We start from the raw sequence: 20,836 nt of genomic DNA on the forward strand, positions 1-20,836 counted from the left end.
AGAGCAAGCACAGGTGATTCCACACTCTGTCTACCTCACTACATCACGAGAAGCAACTACAGGGTGTTTCACAAAGTTATATCAACTCTCCACAGTGTGCCTTACAAATCACTGGTGATGAAGTGTGCAGAAATGCCAGGGGGTGTTTGTTTTCCAGAAATTCTTTAAAACCACAGGGATTGCAGACATGAATTACTAATACTACTAAGGCAAGTAGCACATGTGGACAGAATCTACATAATTCTCTGCTCATGTTCTCCAGAGAGGACATGGGTTGTTAGTAATCCTGTATGGCAACTTCTCCCACTACAAGCACTGCTTACTTTTCAGGTTACAGAGAGACTATAACTCCCCAGCCAGTTCACTTATGTGTGTAGACAAAACTACTTCACTGAGCTTATGTTTATATTGTTTATATAGTGGAGTTGTTTTCAGTTTATAGAGTGAGTTCTTATTTGCAGTGGTTACGTGAACTATCGGGTAAAAAAGCTCAACAGCTGCAGCTGTCAGCTGCTTGCTACACTGAAGAGCCTGTCCCAAGTATAACATGCTGTCAATACATATTCAACAATGTCAATTTCATTATCTCCACTATACTGTCTGGAATGCTATTCACAGCATGAGGGCTATTGAATGCATCACCCCAGCCTCGGCTGTGCCAACATCTGAAGAGGCCTATAAACATAATTACCGCTCTCTGCAATAGAACTTGAAATATTTCAACGTAAGTCAAGCAATGCATTATGGCAGATTACTGTGCTAGACTCCAACATGATCAGTTCCATTCCACTTAATATTCAGACCTATCTTGGGAGATAAACTGTGGATGTGTGGCAAGTGGTTCCAAACAGTGTTATCAAGGATGGCAGTTATACATATGACCAGTAATACAATTAATGGTGAGAGAGGAGCAGTAACTTTCCGGTCCATTTTTAATTCACCACCAAGTGATTACAACACAAATTCACAGCTTTACTCTGTGCTGTCAATGGCAGACAGCACCAAGATGCCACATTCACCAATCCTGTCTCTTTCCTACCAGCACTGCAATGTTCACTGACAACATCACACTTACAATTTAAACACTTCTCAGTCATTGTTTATAGGAGCATAATTTACATAAAGGCTCCCTTAACAAATGCAAATAAGTACTTACTAAATAAATCAAAAATAACTTCAATATATAAACAAGAGCTCAGTGAAGTTACCTTGTCCACTAAAATAAGAAAACTAGACAGGTATAGCCCATCTGCAAATTCGAAAGTGAGCATTGCTCGTGGTGAAGGAAGTCTCATTTCCCTAAAGAACAATACAGCTGCCATATAGGATGAGTAAGAATCAGTTCCTCTCCATAGTGTAGACCAAGTGCAGTGATTTACATAGATTCTGTCCATACATGTTTCTTGTGCCACTATTATTAGTAATTCATATACAAGTTTCACGTAGTGTTAAAGCTCTTTGTGCAAAATAAACACCCCTGGGTATCTCTGTGCACTGTCACTGGTGATTCATAAGTCACGCTGTGGAGGAATGGTGTAACTTTCTAAAACACCCCGTAGTTGCTTCTTGTGGTGTGGTGGGGTAGATAGAGTGGGAAATCACTTGCTCGCTCTTCAGTTTGGAAGCCTACGAGGGAAGCAAGTGCATGAACACAATCTGGTGACCTACCACCCTCACGCTTCTACCCCAAAATCCAACCACCCCCTCCACTACCACCCTGTTTTGTCCACAGAGCACAATTTATCTCTAAATAGGACTCTACTGTATTTTGACATGGTATACACATTTAATATTAGTTTTTTATCCACTTCCTTTTAGAGTAAACATAATTGTATACTATTAAAACACTGTTTTTAATTATCTGTGATTTTCCAACGTCTAAAACAGGGAAACTACACTCCTGGAAATTGAAATAAGAACACCGTGAATTCATTGTCCCAGGAAGGGGAAATTTTATTGACACATTCCTGGGGTCAGATACATCACATGATCACACTGACAGAACCACAGGCACATAGACACAGGCAACAGAGCATGCACAATGTCGGCACTAGTACAGTGTATATCCACCTTTCGCAGCAATGCAGGCTGCTATTCTCCCATGGAGACGATCGTAGAGATGCTGGATGTAGTCCTGTGGAACGGCTTGCCATGCCATTTCCACCTGGCGCCTCAGTTGGACCAGCGTTCGTGCTGGACGTGCAGACTGCGTGAGACGACGCTTCATCCAGTCCCAAACATGCTCAATGGGGGACAGATCTGGAGATCTTGCTGGCCAGGGTAGTTGACTTACACCTTCTAGAGCACGTTGGGTGGCACGGGATACATGCGGACATGCATTGTCCTGTTGAAACAGCAAGTTCCCTTGCCGGTCTAGGAATGGTAGAACGATGGGTTCGATGGCAGTTTGGATGTACCGTGCACTATTCAGTGTCCCCTCGACGATCACCAGTGGTGTACGGCCAGTGTAGGAGATCGCTCCCCACACCATGATGCCGGGTGTTGGCCCTGTGTGCCTCGGTCGTATGCAGTCCTGGTTGTGGCGCTCACCTGCACGGCGCCAAACACGCATCCGACCATCATTGGCACCAAAGCAGAAGCCACTCTCATCGCTGAAGACGACACGTCTCCATTCGTCCCTCCATTCACGCCTGTCGCGATACCACTGGAGGCGGGCTGCACTATGTTGGGGCGTGAGCGGAAGACGGCCTAACGGTGTGCGGGACCATAGCCCAGCTTCATGGAGACGGTTGCGAATGGTCCTCGCCGATACCCCAGGAGCAACAGTGTCCCTAATTTGCTGGGAAGTGGCGGTGCGGTCCCCACGACACTGCGTAGGATCCTACGGTCTTGGCGTGCATCCGTGCGTCGCTGCGGTCCGGTCCCAGGTCGACGGGCACGTGCACCTTCCGCCGACCACTGGCGACAACATCGATGTACTGTGGAGACCTCACGCCCCACGTGTTGAGCAATTCGGCGGTACGTCCACCCGGCCTCCCGCATGCCCACTATACGCCCTCGCTCAAAGTCCGTCAACTGCACATACGGTTCACGTCCGCGCTGTCGCGGCATGCTACCAGTGTTAAAGACTGCGATGGAGCTCCATATGCCATGGCAAACTGGCTGACACTGACGGCGGCGGTGCACAAATGCTGCGCAGCTAGCGCCATTCGACGGCCAACACCACGGTTCCTGGTGTGTCCGCTGTGCCGTGCGTGTGATCATTGCTTGTACAGCCCTCTCGCAGTGTCCGGAGCAAGTATGGTGGGTCTGACACACCGGTGTCAATGTGTTCTTTTTTCCATTTCCAGGAGTGTATTACTCCCAGAGAAAAAATGAATAGGGTCTATTTTGTAGAAAATTTGTAGTTTAATTTTGTACTCTGAAGCATTTTCACTAGAAGACAAGGTTTTCATGTTATTCAAGAGAAACATAACAAAGTGATCTTTAAATGCCCCTTCACCACAACATGCAAAACTCCACAGGTCAGGATTTTTAATATGTTGTTCAGGAGACTCCCACCTAGCACTTTTTCAAAAATTTGTGAGTAGATGATTTTTTCGCCCCTAATTGAATTTTTTTGGCCTAACATCGCTTCCTCCTGCATACACCTCCTCATGAAAAGATCATGATGTTAAAATTAGAGAAATTCAAGCTTACATGTGGGTTTACTAATAGTCTTCCCTGCAACTAGAAAGGAAATTATTGACAGCAGTACACACAGTCTTCCCTGCAACTAGAAAGGCAATTACTGACAGCAGTACACAAAGTAACCACAAAGAGAGCACATGGATATTATAGCAATAGACCAATCACACACAGCTGATCGATCACCTTATGAAATTGTAAGAGGTAGAGCTTACCTGACACTGACACAATTAAAAATATTCAAGGTGTTCATAGATGTGGTTTTAAATGTTTTTGGTGCAAGAGTTTGATCAACTTCTCATCAAATATGATGCACAGGAACGTTACATTTTTAAAACCACAGTAGTCCCTTTCCACCATAATTAAATCTAATAATCATTAAAATGCAGATTTGAGATTTGTTAAGAACAATCTCTCCCTCCCTCCCACTCCCCCCCCCCCCCCCCCCCCCAGCCCTCTCTCTCTCTCTCTCTCTCTCTCTCTCTCTCTCTCTCTCTCTCTCTCTCTCCACCTCCCTGTAGCAAGGTCGGGGTAAAAAGCTTCTGCACAAATAACAAACATGAAGATATGGTGTTTGGGTCGTGTATGTTAGACAATGATAGCAATATCAAAAAATTCTGACTTGTGACATGCTGTTCTCATGAGCAAGTTGTCTTGAGTGAATTTGCCATTATTTAATGAAAGTACCATTAATAAGCAATGATTGCATTAGAATTGTAAGGTTTTCTCAAAAACTGTTTACATAAGTTTCACAACATGGTTCCATCAAATGGTATCAGCGGCTTTTCCAAGTTATCGATGTGCAGCAAGTTTACCTGAACCATCTACAAAATGATTAAGAGATTCTTGGTTTTCAGAATTCATTACCGACAGCAATTAATCACTCATAATAACGTCTTTTGTACACTGCTAGTTCCTGCAGTGCTATGATATCCACTGGGTGAGAAGGGATTCATCCCCATTGCAGAAGTAAGATCATGAGGGCCTCATTAGCATCACATATTTATTGCTAGATCTGAGGATGTTCTTTCTGGTTAGGGGCATATTATACTGAATTCCATTTTCCACAGCCATGCTGTGTTCCACAGATAAGACGTACGCCATCTCTCATGAAGACAATGAGTAGTTATAAGCTCTGTTATTGTCAGTATAGAAGCTCAGCCTTCCACCTTCTATCTGCCAGTGTTAATAAAACAAAGAATTTTGGTAGCCTGTGTGGGAAATGGAGAAGGGGTCTGCCACTGCCATTATCTTAGAAGGGTTATAAGTTTCAGATGATATGGAGATCATTATAAATTACGAAGTGCATCCAGAAAGTGAGTTCCCTTATTTTTTTAAAAAAAACAGACAACATACTTGCATAAAAACTTTATTGGCAACAGGTAATGCAATGTTTGAGCCATTTTTCAACATAGTCACCCAAAGATTTGAGACATTTGTCATATCGTAGGACTAACTTTCATATTCCTGTGTCATAGAACTCTGCCACCTTTGAATGGAACCAGCAAGTGACAGTTGTCCTTAGCTCTTTATCATTGTCAAAATGCTGGCTGGAGGACAGGAATTTCTTAAGTTGCAAGAAAAGATGGAAATCACTAGGAGTAAGATCAAGATTGTATGCTGGATGATCAAACAGCTCCAAGCTGAACTTCTATAAAATAGGTGTTGTGCACTGAGCCATGTGGGGACGAGCATTTTCATGGAACAGCACAAAACCTGCAGTAAGCATTTCATGCCTCTTGTTCTGAATGGCATGTCACAGTTTCTGTATTGTTGCTCAGTAATGGTCAGTGTTCACTGTTTCACCTCTGAGCAGGAAGTCAATAAGCAGAATGTCCTTCATGTCCAAGAACACCAACACTTCACTTTCTGCACCAACACAATCTGTTTTAATTTGTTCTTGACCTGAGATCCACTGTGACACCAATGCATTGACTGCTGCTTGGTTTCTGAGGTGGGTGTCTCATCATCTGTGACAATCCTGTCGGGAACCGTCACCATCATCATGGTACCACTGCAGAAATCTTGGTGCTACTTCAAAGTGTTTTCTTTTGTGCTTGGGTTTTTCGGCATCAACTTGGTACACAATTTCTTGAACAGCAGGTGCTTGGTGACAATTTTGTGCAGCAAGGATCATGGTATCTGTGGAAAAGGCTGCTAAGATCTGTAATCATGAAGCAACAGTTTTCCAGGATGTGCTGCCGCATCAGCTCAACTAGGTGATCATTGATGAGGGATGGTCATCCACTGTGTTCTTCATCATGGACACTTTGACAACCTTTGGAAAAAAGCTTACGCCAGCCATGCATCATCTGTTTGCTCATGATGTTCTGCCCACAGGGCTGATAGAGCTGTTGATGAATTTCAATGGGCGCTATATTTGGTGCATTAAGAAACATTATCACTCACTGAACGTTGCAGGCAGCAGGAGAACGAATAAGAAATGCCATTTCGGTGCACTGCTGCCAAGGTACTGGCACCAGGCAGGACCTGCCAAGCTGGCATTTGATTGTCACATCATAGATCTGTTGCACATATGCCATTTTCCTGGCTAAATACATTTACTTTAAAGAAAACAACTTCAGGAAACTTACTTTCTTGGTGCGCCTTGCATACTATAAGGCTGCACAAGGATGTCCAAATGGTACAGTATGTGCTTTATATGAAGAGTAAAAACCCAATGCATATTTGGATAAGATATAAAACTCTGCTGAGCAAAGTCCCCCCCCCCCCCTCCCCCCACCCTTCCACCATACAAGCAGCACACTTCTCATGAGAGAAGAAACAAATTTTATGTGACACAGTTATTATAACTATTACAATCCAAGAACAAGAGTCATAGAGAAGTCATGAACAACAATTCGTTACATCTGCCATTAAAATAATGTAATAAAAAGATTGCATTATTGTCATCCAAAGAGACTATCTACAGTGTATGTTGGCATTGTGGCATGATTAACTTCCCTCATATGACTGGAGGCTATGTTTACAAATTGGCTGACATAGAGGTTTCCTTTCAGTGGTATGCTGTCATTGAAATTTTTGTTAAATAGGAAATTCCACTCACGACTTCAAAATGCATGTGGGGATGTCACATGGACACTGGCATTGTCAGAAGATGGGTGAAACACACAAAGATGGGAATATGAGCAACCAAAATGAGCCTCATGGTAGTCGCACTCAAACTACCTCCTGGGCACACAAGGAAGACAAAAGTTGACAGGCTCATTACAGAAGACAGATGTGTTGTGACTTGGCAAGACAGCCAAGCCACTAGGATGTAGCCGAAAGGCACGCGTTTAAGCTCACGCAGGCTGGCGTGAGGTCTGGAACAGTTAAAGGAGTTGAGTCTAGTAAAAAAGTACGTAGCTTCTGGAATACTTAACTTTAATCCATAATTGGTAAACATCGGTCTGACGGCACATGCTTCACAAGATAAATAGCAAATGATAATGGCGCCTTGCTAGGTCGTAGCAAATGATGTAGCTGAAGGCTATGCTAACTATCGTCTCGGCAAATGAGAGCGTAATTTGTCAGTGAACCATCGCTAGCAAAGTGGGCTGTACAACTGGGGCGAGTGCTAGGACGTCTCTCTAGACCTGCCGTGTGGCGGCGCTCGGTGTGCAATCACTGACAGTGGCGACACGCGGGTCCGACGTATACTACCGGACCGCGGCCGATTTAAAGGCTACCACCTAGCAACTGTGGTGTCTGGTGGTGACACCACAAGATTCATCACAGTGGATGAAATCACATTATTAGTTGCAATTGAACATGAAGTAGTCCGGGAAATGATGTAAAGCTTGGGTTATTAACAGCTAACATAAATGGCATCCACTACATCCAGACACTTTTGAAGCTCTGTCATGCAGTGCAGAATAAGTATCCTGAGAAGCAGTTCATCCTGAAGTGTTATATGATGCCTCTGATTATTTTAAATTGGAGAAAATTATTTCATCTGGGTGGGAAAGTCATCTGTACTCTCTGTACAGTTTCAATTATACACCTTTCCCCCAACTTCTCTTCAGTTTTGTGGAAGAACAGCTGCAAGGCCAGAGGTATGAGATGCAGGACATCAGAAAGCCTTGTTTCAGTGCATTCAGTCAGTCAGAACAGATTTATATCACAAGGAGATTTTCAGTCTTACAAAATAGTGGAGAAAATATGTAAAGATAAAGGGAAACTATATTGATAACTGACATAAATGTATGTAGATTAAGATCTTGGTACGGATCCCAAACATGGTTTTCCCAAAAATAACTAATAGTAATAATAAGTTGTCCAATATGACTCTCATACATCCACCAGTTATTAATCAATGTGTGGCATGAGATGCAATGGTAGAGTACATATATAAAAAAAAAAAAATATTGTGATGAACTATAGATCACAAGTTTCTTAGAAATGGAGCATAATCTTAGACGGACAAGGAAGAGGATGGAAATTGCTTATGCCCTTTTCAGGGGAACCATACTAGTATCTTGGTAATCATGAAAAACCTAATTCTGAATAGAGGAGATATCACAGTAAATAAGATCATAGCAGAACAAACAGTACCACGCTGCATTACTGGGCTAAATGAACTATTAAGTTATGCAAATGAAAGAGGAGTGTGAAACAAAGACAAAAGCTCTCAGTATCAACCGAGGCCATTCAGTTTCAACTACACAGTTACTCCCATCAGTCATCTTGCAGAGTGCCTTAAATGTATGTAGCACTGCTTGTAACTATTACGTTAGTGAATGAAGTGTTGTTGATGTTTGTTTTAATTGGATGTATAGTGTTTTTCTATTGCAGTTTTAAAATAGAGAATATTATAAAGAGAGACAGGAAGATTCTTGCAATGGCTGAAAATGTAAAACTTTTTGAGAAAGCTGAGGCTCATCATGGAACACATGTTGCACTTGCACAGGGCTTAAGGATACCTTTGTCCACATTGAATAACAATAGTGGGACAAAAGAGTAAATGAAAAAATGCCAGTTACTCAATATACATGAAGTTGGAAGAAATTACTATAGCATCTAACTGTTGCTGCCCACTTTGGTTTCCTGCTCAATGGCAGCACCCTGTGGGAAGCCTGGTGCAGGCACTACTTCTTCCAGAAACTGTGCACGTCACTAGTACCTTGTATGTCACGGACATTTTGCTGATTACGATGAATTTGTTGCCAGACTAAATGCTAGCAGGCACCATCATCATTCATAGATGGTTCACATATCAACAGCAGCAGCATTGCTACTGAAGGGAATTAGCTGGCATCTATGGATCATGTGGGCATCAAACTATACTGTAATTTATACAATATAGTGGTTATGGTGGTGATATAATGGTGTGACGGACCTCAGAAAGTTAGATGTATGTTACAAAATTCACTAGAATTGAATCATCATCATCATCATCGGTTCCTGAGTCAATTTTGGAATCCATGATGTTATTAAAAAGTATGTCAGTTTTTTGTATGTTCTTACCAAGCCCTTGTGCAGTGATTTTATTTCATGCATGAAGAAAATTCTTCTGGCATCTTTTATAGCCATGATGTTGGATCTCTTCTTTCTTAACTATGTTTCCCAGATTTTGAAACAATGAACTTTCCTTCTTGGCATTACTTAACGAGAAGGACCAAACTTAATTTTGGTTCTTTTGCAACTGTATTCTTGATATATGTGCAGCAGTGGTACATTGCAACTGATACAGATTTTCATATTGGTGATAAATTAATTTCTACTTATTACTCATAAAAAAGCTTTTTTATATAGCAACTTCCATCACGTTCATGAGAAGCAGCTCAGGTCATATCGTATAAAGTTCATAATATTTCATCTGATACCAAGTTTTTTAATGTGGAGTAAGCTACAATGGAACTCTAATAACAATCATTCCATGACACAGAACATTTATGATCAAAGTACTAAGAACAACAAAGTAGGAAAAGACAGATTGCTACTTCCTGTAAAGAAGACACATTAAGTTGCAGACAGGCACAATTAAGACACTTACATAAAGCTTTCGTCCAGTCTTCATCAGAAGAAGAGAAACACACACAATTCATACACTCAAGCAAGCACACCCCATGTACACAGGACCTCCAACCCCAGCATCTCAAGCCATCCAATTACTGGTTTTTCACATATTTTGAAAATATATCTAAAATTTCTTTTTGTCTTATCCAGGTATAGAGAAATCCTTTATTAGGGACCATTTATTTGAAAGGACATGTCTGTTTAAACTCTCTGATGAGTAACTTACTAGAAACAAAATTTAAAAATGAACTAAAATACAGATACTGGTAAGTCTGAATCTATTAAAGTGTCCATCGACATTTCCAAGTTCAAATATTCATCCCATACAGCTTATACAGGGGATTTAATGCAATGTTTATCTTTTACAAATTTCTCTATTTAAATTCATGAAAGTGTTTTGTGGGTTATTGTTGTTCATGCTATGTTGCCAAATCCCATTGTTGAGTGAAGTCTATCAGCTCTTCGTGGCGGTTTCCTCAGTGATGCATACAGTTAGTAACCGAGAAGTGTTCATTTCCTTCTGAATTAACATAGATACTCTGCAAGCCACCATACAGTACATGGCGGAGGGTATCCTGCACCATTACTAGTCATTTCCTTTCCCGTTCCAGCTGCAAACAGTGCGAGGGAAAAACGACTGTATATATGTCTCAGTATGAGCTCTAATTCCTTGTATCTTATCTTCGTTGTCCTTACGCACAATGTATGTTGGCGGCAGTAGAATCATTCAGCAGTCCGCCTCAAATGCCGGTTCTCTAAATTTTCTCAACAGTGTTTCTCGAAAAGAACATCGCCTTCCCTTCAGGGATTCTTATTTGAGTTCCCAAAACATTTCCATAACACTTATATGTTGTTCAAACCTACCAGTAACAAATCTAGCAGCCCACCTCTGAATTGCTTCGATGTCATCCTTCAGTCTGACCTGGTACTAACCTGAAACACTTGAGCTGTACTCAAGAACAGGTCACACCAGCATCCTATATTTTATCTTCTTTACAGGTGAACCACTCTTTCCCAAAATTCTCCCAATGCACTAAAGTGACCACTCACCTTCCCTACCACAGTTTCCACATGCTTGTTCTACCTCATATCGCTTTGCAACATTATGCCCAGGAATTTAAATGACTTGACTGTGTCAAGCAGGACACTAGTAATACTGTATCCAAACATTACAGGTTTGATATTCCTAATCAGCTGCGTTAAATTACATGTTTCCACATTTAGGGCTAGCTGCCGTTCATCACACCAATTGAAAGTTTTTTCTAAATCAACTTGTATTTTCCTACAGTCACTCAACTTTGACACCTTACCATATGCCACGGCATCATCAGTAAACAACCACAGGTTGCTGCTCACCCTGTCCGCCAAACTATTTATGTATATCTAAAAACAAAGATGATGTGACTTACCAAACGAAAGCGCTGGCACGTCGATAGACACACAAACACAAACATACACACAAAATTCAAGCTTTCGCAACAAACTGTTGCCTCATCAGGAAAGAGGGAAGGAGAGGGAAAGACGAAAGGATGTGGGTTTTAAGGGAGAGGGTAAAGAGTCATTCCAATCCCGGGAGCGGAAAGACTTACCTTAGGGGGAAAAAAGGACTGGTATACACTCGCACACACTCACATATCTATCCACACATATACAGACACAAACAGACGTGTATGTAGAGAACAACAGTGGTCCTATCACACTTCTGTGGGGGCACTCCTGATGATACCCTTGTCTCTGATGAACACTCACCATTGAGGACAACATACTGGGTTCTATTATTTAAGAAGTCTTCAAGCCACTCATGTATCTGTGATTTTATTCCATATGCTCATGCCTTCATTAAGAGCCTGCAGAAATCTAGAAATATGGAATCTGCCTTTTGCCCTTCATCCATAATTTGCAGTACATCATGTGAGGAAAGGGCAAACTGAGTTTCCCACAAGTGATGCTTTCTAGAACCATGCTGATTCATGGCTACAAGCTTCTCAGTCTCAAGAAAGTTTATTACATTGAAACTAAGAATATGTTCAAGGATTCTGTAGCAAACAGAAGTTAGGGATATTGGTCTGTAATTTTGTGGGTTCATTCTTTTACCCTTCTTACACACAGGAGTGACCTGTGTCTTTTTCCAGTCGCTTGGGACTTTGTGCTGGTTGAGAGATTCATGACATGTTGCCTTGTCAGCATCGTGTGAAAATATTCCATCTCAAGATGTACAATGGCGTGTATGGAGTTACAAAGCCGAAGAGTACCCAACGCACAGCACACCAGCCGCTGTATTCAGTCAGTAAGTATCCAGATCATCCTCTCCTTTTTTACTCAGTCGTCCATGATCATGAAGTTCCCTAAAATCTGTAGCTGTTCATTGTTGATGTGCTGATCAGCAATTTTTTTTAACACCACCTCACTTACCACTTAACATAGCACTATGGCATTTTCACATGTACCTTTTCATGTAGCATTTGCGATTAGCTTCTGTTAACTCGCACTCTTCTTGATTCTTCAACATTAATTTCCCATGAGTACATTACATACAATACAATAAAACAATAAAAATAATATTTTCTACACAGTTACACATAGGTTTCCATTTAGGAACAGACACACATAAATAATACTATAATTCTACATTTTTGTCTTACAGCAAGGGTAAGTTTTCCCATCCCAATGGTCATATCTGTGCACCATCTCAACATTGTGTATCCCATGGAAAAATTAATGGACTCATTTGTATCCACTGTATTTAACTACAGAGCGTACAATTTTCTATGAAGTTCAGTGTAAGAGACTACATACCACAGAATTTAAAAAGAACAGAAAGAATTACTATTCACAAAGGAGAATAAAGCTATTTCAACATGTAGTTACTTCATATTGTCAACCAGGCCTTACCTCATTGTCAACACTTGGCTCAGCATCTTGCTGCATCCATGTGGTGATTCAATAGTACTTTTTGTTATTATGTGTTCTTGCGTGTTGCACTATCATGTGTGCATAACTGTTTTCTTGCAGCTTTCAAAGGTGTATGTCAGTACAGTAAAAGTTCTCCTGTGCAAATGTATTTTCCTAGTACAACTAATTATTTCTCTTTTATGTACCAATTTGCATGGCATAATGTCTGAAATAGCACTGCTTTTTGTAATTGTTGATGTCTTAAGTATTGTCAGCAAGTATAGCTAAGACAATCATAAACAACTACAGATACTCATTTCATTTTATAACTTATTGTCATAATATTGTATAAGATTCATGTATACAGATGTACTTGCATTTGTGCATATTTGGAGGCACGTGGAGTTTAGAACATTAGTAACTGGGATGGCATTTTATGTTCCTTCAAGGCTAAGGTAAAATATTCTTTCTGCCTTTCTTAGCAGTCGTATTTGTGTTTTTCCTTTACAGGTAAATATACTGATGTACTAGGGTTCCCCAACCATTATTTTCCCATTCATAAAACACTTTCCCACAAAATACTTATAACTAGATTACAACCAGGACCCGCCACCAATACCTCTGCCTTAATTATATATTCACTTCATAGAAAGTAGAAGAGCAAAGCATTATTCCCATCATCTTTAAAGTTAACTAACTAGTTAGATTCTGGTTTCCCGCAGGTCAACCAGCATGTTCATACATTCATACTCATTCACACAGAGGGTTTCTACAGAAAGAATTATCTGCCAACAAAATAATGTGTTCATATTTGTATCCTTTTGGATTACAAGTATTTCAATTAAGTTTATACTACTTGCCTCTTGTTGGTTGAGCACAATTCTGTTCTCTGGTGTATTTAATAATTTATAGTTTCTCCTCCATGTAGTATCCTATTTTCCTTAGAAGTAGCTCCTTTTTAGTATCATATGGTACTGTACATTATAGCTGTAGGTGTAGTATTTAGCTTAGTTTTAGCATAATTGCTAACTTAGACTTAACCTATGTATGGCATTTACCAAGATGTAGTTAGTTTTTAGGTTGTTGTGTTTACATAGCTGTATATATTCATGTATACTTGTATACAACCTGTAGCTTAATGTAGGGGTATTCGGTGTATCATATCCTAAAAATATGCCACACAGTTTATATGCATCGACTGCCTCTCATAAAATATTCATAACTCTCAACATGTCATAACATAATATGTCTTTTTATTTGGCACTTGTCGCCAGATAACGTAAGGTCATAGTAAAATGATATTCACTACATGCATAATTATCAGGTTTGTTCCTTAGTAGTGATGCAAAATGGATCTTTATAGAGGTGCCTTCCTAAAGGACAATGCTCATAATTTAAAATTATTACTAGCTATTTACATGTTCACACTCTTCTACCTTTTATCCCAGGCTTCCTGTGTTCACATGTTTACTTCTTCATATCTTTGATGCATACTGTCCTTTGATCTTTCCCAATTTGCGATGTGCTAATAAATAGCATCCTGGATGTGGAATGTCCATTACCAGGAAAGGTCCTGAATATAGTATTTTCAACTTCTTGTTTACCTTTTTAACTCTACTAAATTTTGGATGTGTTCATAACAACATGTTGTCTCCTATCTGGAAGGTAAAAGTCTGGCTAAAATTCTTGTCATACTTGGCCTTCCTTTTTTGTTCTTGTTCACTCAGAACAATAGGAGCTTGTCTTATTTTCTCTTAGAGTGAAGGTTCATGTGCTGGAAGTACATGACAAAGGTTTTGACCTCTTGTGAAGTTCATGTCTCCTTTACGTTAGTTTGGTAGGTGTAAATACTGTACATGTGTGTGAGAAATTATCAACCATGTGTTGAAAGGGAGCATTATACTCTACCCATTTCATTTGTTTGTTTGGTATACAAGTCCTAATAAAGTGATCAAATTTTTGAATATACGCTCAACAGGCCTTGCTTCTGGGTGAAGTCGGGGTACTACAATGTGTTTTACATGTTGTTCTTTGAGAAAGGTTTTCCATTTAGGATTTGTAAAATATGATGCATTGTCAATTAATATGACCTTAAGTTTACCCATTCTAGGAAAACAGTCCTCTACAAGGTGTACAACGTTGCTTCTGCCGTTATTCCCCCAACATTTGAGGCTTTAATGAAACAAATTGGTTACACATGTATCATTCAAAGTATTTTCCATCGCTGGCCACTACTTTCTCCCATCTTTCGGGCAGTGTACGAATCCCGCGTCGAAAAAATTGTTCACCTTTTGAAGCAATCCATGAATCGATCCAATTTGTGGCTTCTTCATGAGATCAGAAGTGTTTGTCAGCCAAGCCATGCGCCATTGATCTAAACGGGTGATAGTCAGATGGAGCAATGTCTGGAGAATACGGCAGGTGGGATAGGACTTCCCATTTTAATGTTTCCAAGTACGTTTTGACTTCTTTTGCAACGTGGAGTCAAGCACTGTCATGTTGCAAAATCACTTTATCGTGCACCTGTGATTGTTTCACTTGATTTTAACACCTCATAGTACATGACGCTGACCTGGTCCCACCAAATGCAGAGCATGATCTTGGAGCCGTGAATATTCAGTTTGGCCGTCGATGTGGAAGCATGGCCGGGATATCCCATGGCTTTTTGCGCTTAGGGTTATCATAATGAACCCATTTTTCGTCCTGGGTCACAATGCGATGCAGAAATCCCTTCCGTTTTTGCCTCTGAAGCAACTGTTCACAAACACACAAACGCCATTCAATGTCTCTTTGTTTCAGCTCACAAAGGACCCAAGTTCCTTCTTTCTGAATCATGCCCATAGCCTTGACACGTTTTGAAATGCCTTGCTGTGTCACTCCCACTAATCGTGCCAATTCTTCTTGAGTTTGATGCAAGCAATATCTCCAATTCTGCATCTTCAAACACCTTCTCTCTTCTACGACTATGCCGGTCTACGACATTAAAATCACCATTCTTCAAGCGTTGAAACCACTCACGACACATTCTTTCACTAATAGCATCCTTACCATACGTACTTGAGAACATTTGATGAGACTCAGCTGCTTTCTTCATATTGAAACAAAACAGTAACACCTCCTGCAAATGACAAGAATTAGGCTCGTAAACTGACATTTTTCAATCAAGAAAAACTGATGCAGACACAAATTGACTAAATTTTGAATGAGGTTATGTTGACCGATTTCCAAGCTAACTGCCTGACGTCTGCGATCTGTTTCTTTTGGCCGCTACTTACCATTGTCGCCACTTATGCAAAGTTGTATTCTTGTAGTGTCCTCCTAATAACTGTATTAGAGACAGTGGTACACACACACACACACATTTCATAAAGATATCGTACACAGCAATCAAATATTTGACACGTCTCCTCCCTTGAGGAAATGATCCAGCTGTGTCAAGTGACACCAATTCTATTGGTTTTGTTGTAATGATATGATGTAATTCATTCAGGGATACCAATTCAAGTGTTTGACTTTCTGACATATGATACATGTTTTTACTACTCTTTGCACTTTGTGGCGCAAATTTGGAAAGTAATAATATGACACAACTTTCTCACTAAACTTCTTTACTCCATAATGACCCCACTTGTTGTGTATAAACCTAATAAAATCAGTTACATAATCTTCACATATACAACCACACCAACAGTTATATTCTGGCACTCGCCGATGAAATAGCACACCTTTGTATATTGTGTAATACTTACCTGGATTTCCATCTTCCTTGTTATTGAGTTTCTCCTTTACCTTCCTCCAGTGAGGATCCTTTTCTTGTAAACTTAACAATTCTGGATAAATTTTAAGTAATGGTATCTCAGATTGTAATATCTGAAGTCTGTTTATTTAATTTTGTAAATTTATTTAATCATGGGAGTCTAGAAAGTGCCTTGACTGTAATGTTTTGTTCCCCTTTTATATGTCTTATTTCACAACTGAACTCTTGTAAAAATTAGTACCAACAAGCTCTCTGCCATGCATTTTTCCCACAAACAGTTTTCAAACTTCTGAAAGGCCCACACAATGGCTAATGTTTAAGAGTTCGGTAGATGAGTATGATCTTCCACACTTGCTGAGTGTTTGGCTCTTTTTGAGATATTCTACCTTTGGGCCTTTCCGGTGTTGTTGTTTCGAGTGCCCATGGCACCCCTACCATCCAGCCCCATCTCTGCCCTCTGGGTGTGTCCTTTCCTCTTATATGCTGTCTTCACACACTTTTCTTTTTCAGTGACCACTATACCACTGGCTTTGTTGCTGTCGTATTATTGTGTTTCCAGCACCTGCAATGGTTGAGCCCTGTCTCCCACTGCCACCAGCACCCTATGAGACATCACATCAGCAGCTGCATTGGTCAAGCTCTGTTTCCCAGTGCTGCCAGGATCAGTCAATGCCACGTCTGCTGTCAGTACCGTCGTGCCTCTGGCAGCCCCACTGGTCAAGCACTCTCCCTCATTGTCACGGGTCCTACCGTTGTCCTCGCTCCACTGGCTGCTTCTGTGGTTTCCTTCTCTGTTTTCGGGAGTGTATGTGCATCTCACTGATTGGCTCCAGTCAGTCATTGGGTTTGCTTCTGTGCACCACTGGCTGGTCATCTTTGGCCCTGTGGTCCCTCCTTCCACTCAACCAGCTGCCTATGTCAGTATGAATCTCCAGCACCACAATTCTCCTACAGTTGCTTCATTTCAAACTTTCTTCACAACCTCAGGTCCTGGGTTCTGGGAGTAGTCACAGCCACCAAGAGCTACCTCTCCCTCTGTGACTGTCTGCATCGACCTTAGTGAGGTGCTCCTCCCTGTGGCTACCATCCCCAGTTGAAGAACGCCTTGCAAGGTCTTTTGGCTGGTGTCAAGATGGCTTTGCCATCTTTTCCTTGAGGTGGAAGGAAAATCTAGTACATCGCCATCACCAGCCTCTTCAGTTTCCGACTCTACAGCCCCACCCCGTTGCAAGCCCGCCCTTGGCTCTTAGGTGCTCCTCCTTTTAGAGACTGTTTTGTGTCTTGCTATTACATTCTATTTTATGGACATGGTACTGAGAAGCTAAATGCTAGCAGGTGAAACCAAAGGCACCATAATTGTTTATAGGCAGTACTTGCAGCAGCAAGGATGCTGCTATCGGGAACTAACTTGCATCCATGGGTCATGTAGGCATCTAGCATCTGCAGATATTCCTCCATCTGCTGTGTACTTAAGTTGTGGCTCAATCTCCAGCAGATTGCACCTCAACCCAACCCAGGCCAAGAGCCAGCCACACCAGCGATGACAGCCCACCGTGGACTGGCCTTGTTACAGTGGACTTTGTCTATGCACTTGCGGTAGTGTCATCATCACATCCAACATTCCTATGTACTTTCTGTCAAGCACATCTGATCAAGAATGATCATTTCAGTTGTCATTTTATAATGTGATTGGACAGATAAAAAAAATCTACTCACCAAGTTGCAGCAGGAGAACACAACACAAAACTTATGCAAGCTTCTGGTGGCAGTGACTCCTCCTTCCGGCAGAAAAGTTGAAGGAGAAGGATGGAGAGTGAAGGAAAAGGATTGGAGAGGTTTGTGAAAGGGATACAGTTCGGAGAAAGACAAACACAACCCCATGTCAGGGAAGACTTACCAAATCAGATGAATCTATCCAATCACATTATATTCTCAAAAATTGATCATTTCAGTTGTTATTCTGTTTTATACGGCACTGGACTATGTTGTGATACTGTAATAAAAGTGAACTCAAAAGCTACTTGGAATTGTCACTCAATCATGTGCTTGCAGTCAAAATAAAGAAAACAAAAATTACAGAGAACTGGTATTATACAGCGCATCTCCAACATCCTGGTGAACAGTGCGATGCTATGGGAACAGGCACAGAGAGTAGCAAATGAATTGAGGATTTCTCTGCATCTAATGCAGTGGTTCCCAACTTGGGGGTAAAAACTAAATGATTCAATTGTGTTCCAGTCACAAAACTAATAAATTATTTTCAAAAGATCAATACTATTATGACAATTTTGTAAGACTCTAATACGATTATATAAGTTACCAATCACTACTTTTTCTCAATTAGTAGCATTAATGCAATGCAGATTACAGGTTCCTCACATAATCCCCTCCCCATACACATGTCACATGTGAAGCAGTAATAGCCTGAAGTCTTCAAATTTCTGGCAGTTCAAGAGTAAGTAGTGCAGCAGTCAAGTGGTTTACAAACAGTAAGTAGAGTGCACACATTTTACCTTGGTTGACTGTAAATGGGGTTGCAGTATGCAGGACAAGTGCCACAGTGGAGAGAAGTAATGCAGGGGAAGTATGTTTTGCAACAAGTGTCTACCCACACTGTAGATAGTTAGCTTTCTTATCTGAAAAGGAGTTGTGATAAAAGTGCTCCAGGAACAGCCTTTCATTCTATAGTTTGTTAGATGCTGAAGTTAGTGATAATGTGGGGGGAGGAGGACAACAACAGATGGCAGGACATAAAAACTGCTGGTAAGTTGAAATAACTTACATAGCACTCTGAATCAAAAAACTTCAATACCAATGATATGGTCTCCTCTTCAAATTACTTCCAAATAAAACATTTACCTTCACAGGTAAAAATTGCTATTGAGGGGTGGCGTAGCAAAGCTCACCTTACCATAATGTTTGGCATCATAGCTGATTGCTCTGTAAAGTTGAGGCCTTTTGGGACTGGAAAATAAAGAAACCATGTTTTTTAAAAATGTGAAAATTCTAAGCACGAACCACAGTGCCAATCATAAGGCATGTCTGATATCACAGCTATCTTAAAAACAAGTTCCACAGCCTGGATACAAAAATGGGAGCCTGTATCAAAAATTTAGCTATTTGTCAATTGCTCAATGCAAATCAAAAAAATATATAAAGTTATGAAATGACCGGTTAGAGTTCTTGTCACTGAATTGCACCGGCAAGTTGCAGCCCTTGGATCTGAAGATTATCTATGCCTTTAAAACACACCATAGAAGAATCATTGCGCAGAAGCCATAAAATGATGGAAGGTGGAGAGAACCCAGTCTCCTTTAACGTATCAATTCCAGATTTTGTGCATTACTTAGCAAACACAAGGATGAAGGTTAACGAATCCATCTCCAACTGCTTCAGGAAAGCTGAGTTTTTTGAAACAGATGAAGGAAATGTACATACAGTGCAAGATTTCCTTAATGTTAATAACAATGGTGTGACTGTTGAAAGTGTGTTAGTGGAAGATTTGGTTAATTCTCATATGCAGAAAAAGGTGACAGTGCAGGAAGTGGCAGTAGTGATAGTTAGGACAACAATGGAGTGACTTGTACTGCAGTTGTAAATGCAGCAGTGAAAACAATAAAGAAATATATTTCTGCTGCAGATCAGCAACGCTTTCCATTGTACTGTGAAAACTGTAACGAGTTAAAACAGACGACAACTCTGATTCTTTTGTGAAAAAACTTTAAATTTGTTCATATAATCAAATTCATGCAAGACTATTGGTTCCCAACTGAAGGTCAGTACAATTAATAAAATGGGTTGTTGATGTTTTATAAAGTATTTGCTTAAAAAGTAGCTTTCACTTTTTACACCAGTTTTTTAAAGTTCCTTGAAAAAATGTTAAAGAGGGGTTTCAATGTGTGTTGTTTGGTCATGCCATAGAATGAAGTTGCCCAGTTTCTTGGTTTATCAAAGTAGACTGCCAAACATACCTGCAAGAATTGGTGTACCATATAACAGCATAAGAATGGTGGAAGTAAAAAGATCCTAATCAAACGGAGACTGGAGGCTGAGACAAGGGTTATGCCTTATCAATGACAATCTGTTTCAATACCAAAAGTAATTGCTGTTGCCAGTGAATGTTAATTCGTCTCAACCAGTTTCCAAGTGAACACTGCAAAGCCAACTGCAGACAATGGAGTCCGGTATCTCACAAACGACCATTTCTCACAGTGGCATATAAAACTGCACTTCTGCAGTGAACCAACTAATACAGAAACTGGACAGCAGCTGACTGCTTCATTTCAGAAGACCACTTTACACCAACTGTCCAGTTAAGTGTTTAAGCTGCAGAGTGAAATAGGTTAGAGAACTGGGCCAATGTGGTTCTGTGATCTTTTGCAGTTGCTTTTCATATCATGACTTGGGTCCACGCTTATTACACAAAACATATACCAGGATGCTTATTTCAGTATTTCCAGTGAAAGTGTGTTGCCGTTTTTCCTTCATCATGATGCTGAGTATGCTGTGAAAACACCC

This window comes from Schistocerca americana, chromosome 5 (genome assembly GCF_021461395.2).
Source record: "Schistocerca americana isolate TAMUIC-IGC-003095 chromosome 5, iqSchAmer2.1, whole genome shotgun sequence".
Classification (NCBI taxonomy): Eukaryota; Metazoa; Arthropoda; class Insecta; order Orthoptera; family Acrididae; genus Schistocerca; species Schistocerca americana.